Source organism: Arachis ipaensis, chromosome B6, assembly GCF_059453495.1.
Source record: "Arachis ipaensis isolate K30076 ecotype BB chromosome B6, ASM5945349v1, whole genome shotgun sequence".
In the NCBI taxonomy this organism is placed as follows: domain Eukaryota; kingdom Viridiplantae; phylum Streptophyta; class Magnoliopsida; order Fabales; family Fabaceae; genus Arachis; species Arachis ipaensis.
In genome coordinates this window covers 64,081,732-64,085,249 of record NC_142441.1, presented here as the reverse complement: position 1 = coordinate 64,085,249, position 3,518 = coordinate 64,081,732, and the positions used below count along the sequence as shown (strand labels likewise).

At 41.3% G+C, this 3,518-nt stretch overlaps 1 non-coding gene across 1 annotated transcript; it reads left to right on the top strand.

The window, feature by feature from the left end:
- Window positions 1-3,203: 3,203 nt before the first annotated feature.
- On the top strand, window positions 3,204-3,311 carry LOC148556222 (small nucleolar RNA R71). Its single transcript, XR_015887191.1, has one exon. It is a non-coding gene; the product is annotated as a small nucleolar RNA R71 (small nucleolar RNA).
- The last annotated feature ends 207 nt before the right edge of the window (window positions 3,312-3,518 follow it).

The window sequence follows — 3,518 nt, the reverse complement described above, 5'->3', positions numbered from 1 at the left end:
ATTTTACATTCTCTGTTTATTGCTTTTCATGTTTATTTACATTTCTGTTTTGGTTCCGAATCAATCAAATCCATCTTTTACTTCTCTGCTTGTTGCAATTTAACTTTTCCTTGTTAAATTTCTACAAATCCAATTCCCAATTCCCTTTACATTTAATGCAATTTATATTTCTTGTCATTTAAGATTCTTGCAATTTTAATTTCTTGCTCTTTAAGTTACTTGTCAATTTACATTCTGCAACTTTAAATTCATTGTCATTTACTTTCTGTTGGCTAAAATTTCACACAATTCACTAAATGTCAGCTTGACTAAACTAATCACCCACTAAAATTGCTTGATCCATCAATCCCTGTGGGATCGACCTCACTCCCGTGAGTTATTATTACTTGATGCGACCCGGTGCACTTGCCGGTTAGATTTGTGTGTTTTGGGAGAAATTCATTTTTCCACTAAAATACTCATCAATGGGCTTTGGAGATGAATCTTTCCATCTCCCATGACTCAGAGGTGGAAGCTTTTGTCTTCCCTTTCCCTTTTCTAGAGGATTCTCCGGCCTTAGGTGCCATCAATGGTAATGGAAAAACAAAAAGCTTTATGCTTTTACCACACCAAACTTAGAATATTGCTCGCCCTCGAGCAAGAGAAGAAAGAAAAGAAGAAGAAGAAAAAGAAATGGGGGAGAGGGAGAGAGGGTTGTGTTTCGGCCAAGAAGGGGAAGAGAGGGTTGTGTTATGTGGAAACGAAGGAGAATGGAGGGGTTTATATAGTGGAGGGAGAGGGGTAAGGTTCGGCCACTTAGGGTGGGTTTGGGTGGGAAAGTGATTTTGAATTTTGAAGGTAGGTGGGGTTTATGAGGTAGGTTTATGAGGAAGAGTGAATGGATGTGAGTGGTGATGGGGTAGTAGGGAAGGTGGTATTGGGAAGAGAGGATGAATGAGAAGAGGGAAGAGTATGAGTGGAGGTAGGTGGGGATCCTGTAGGGTCCATAGATCCTGAGGTGTCAAGGATTTGCATCCCTGCATCAATTTGGCATGTAAAATGCCTTTGCATGCAATTTTGGCGTTTAAACGCCGAATTGATGCTTGTTCTGGGCGTTCAGTGCCCAGATGCAGCATGTTTCTGGCGTTGAACGCCAGTTCTATGCTTGTTTCTGGCATTCAGCGCCAGCTTTCCTCAGTGTGCATTCCTGGCGTCTGAACGCCAGGATGTTGCTTGTTTCTGGCGTTCAACGCCAGATCCATGCTCTGTTCTGGCATTGAATGCCAGCCAGATGCTCCTTACTGGCGTTTAAACGCCAGTAAGTCCTTCCTCCAGGGTGTGATTTTTCTTCTGCTGTTTTTGATTTTGTTTTTAATTTTTTGATTTATTTTGTGACTCCACATGATCATGAACCTAATAAAACATGAAATAACAATAAAAATAAAAATAAAATTAGATAAATAAAAATTGGGTTGCCTCCCAACAAGCGCTTCTTTAATGTCAATAGCTTGACAGTGGGCTCTCATGGAGCCTCACAGATGTTCAGAGCATTGTTGAAACTTCCCAACACCAAACTTAGAGTTTGGATATGGGAGTTCAACACCAAACTTAGAGTTTGGTTGTGGCCTCCCAACACCAAACTTAGAGTTTGATTGTGGGGGCTCTGTATCACTCTGTTTTGAGAGAAGCTTACTGTGACTCTTTTTCATGTTTACAAAAGGATGACCTTGAGTTTTAAACACAAGGGAGTCCTTATTCAATTGAAGGACTAGTTCACCTCTGTCAACATCAATCACAGCTCTTGCTGTGGCTAGGAAGGGTCTTCCAAGGATGATGGATTCATCCTCATCCTTCCCAGTATCTAGGATTATGAAATCAGCAGGGATGTAAAGACTTGCAACCTTTACTAGCACGTCCTCTACTTGTCCATAAGCCTGTTTTCTGGAGTTGTCTGCCATCTCTAATGAGATTCTAGCAGCTTGCACCTCAAAGATTCCCAGTTTCTCCATTACAGAGAGTGGCATGAGGTTTATTCTTGACCCAAGATCACATAGAGCCTTCTCAAAGGTCATGGTGCCTATGGGACAAGGTATTAGGATCTTTTCAGGATCCTGTTTCTTCTGAGGTAATCTCAGTTGATCCAATGCATTTAGTTCATTGGTGAAAAGGGGAGGTTCATCTCCCCAAGTCTTATTACCAAATAAATTGGCATTCAGCTTCATGATTGCACCAAGGTACTTGGCAACTTGTTCTTCAGTGACATCCTCATTCTCTTCAGAATAAGAATACTCATCAGAGCTTATGAAGGGCATAAGGAGGTTCAATAGAATTTCTATGGTCTCTAGATGAGCCTCAGATTCCTTTGGTTCCTCAAAGGAAAGCTCCTTGTTGATCACTGGACGTCCTAGGAGGTCTTCCTCTTTGGGATTCATGTCCTCCCCTTCCTCCTTGGATTCGGCCATGATGGTTATATCAATGGCCTTACAATCTCTCTTTGGATTCTCTTCTGTATTGCTTGGGAGAGTACTAGGAGGGGTTTCAGTGATCTTCTTACTCAGCTGGCCCACTTGTACCTCCAAATTTCTAATGGATGACCTTATTTCATTCATGAAACTTAGAGTGGCTTTAGATAGATCAGAGACTAAATTTGCTAAGCTAGATGGATTCTGCTCAGAATTCTCTGTCTGTTGCTGAGTGGATGATGGAAAAGGTTTACTATTGTTAAACCTGTTTCTTCCACCATTAGTAAAGCCTTGTTGAGGCTTTTGTTGATCCTTCCATGAGAGATTTGGGTGATTTCTCCATGAGGGGTTATAGGTGTTTCCATAAGGTTCACCCATGTAATTCACCTCTGCTATTGCAGGGTTCTCAAGATCATAAGCTTCTTCTTCAAAAGATGCCTCTTGAGTACTGTTGGATGCTGCTTGCATTCCATTCAGACTCTGAGAAATCATATTGACTTGCTGAGTCAATATTTTGTTCTGAGCCAATATGGCATTCAGAGTATCAATTTCAAGAACTCCCTTCTTCATAGGCGTCCCATTATTCACAGGATTCCTTTCAGAAGTGTACATGAACTGGTTATTTGCAACCATGTCAATGAGTTCTTGAGCTTCTGCAGGCATTTTCTTTAGGTGAATGGATCCACCTGCAGAAGTATCCAATGACATCTTAGCTAATTCAGACAGACCATCATAGAATATATCCAGGATGGTCCATTCTGAAAGCATGTCAGAAGGACACTTTTTGGTCAGTTGCTTGTATCTCTCCCAAGCTTCATAGAGGGATTCACCTTCCTTTTGTATGAAGGTTTGAACATCCACTCTAAGCTTACTGAGCTTTTGAGGAGGAAAGAACTTGGCTAAGAAAGCCGTGACCAGCTTATCCCAAGAGTTCAGGCTATCTTTAGGTTGAGAATCCAACCATATTCTAGCTCTGTCTCTTACAGCAAAAGGGAAAAGCATGAGCCTGTAGACTTCAGGATCTACTCCATTAGTCTTAACAGTATCACATATCTGCAAGAATTCAGCTATGAACTG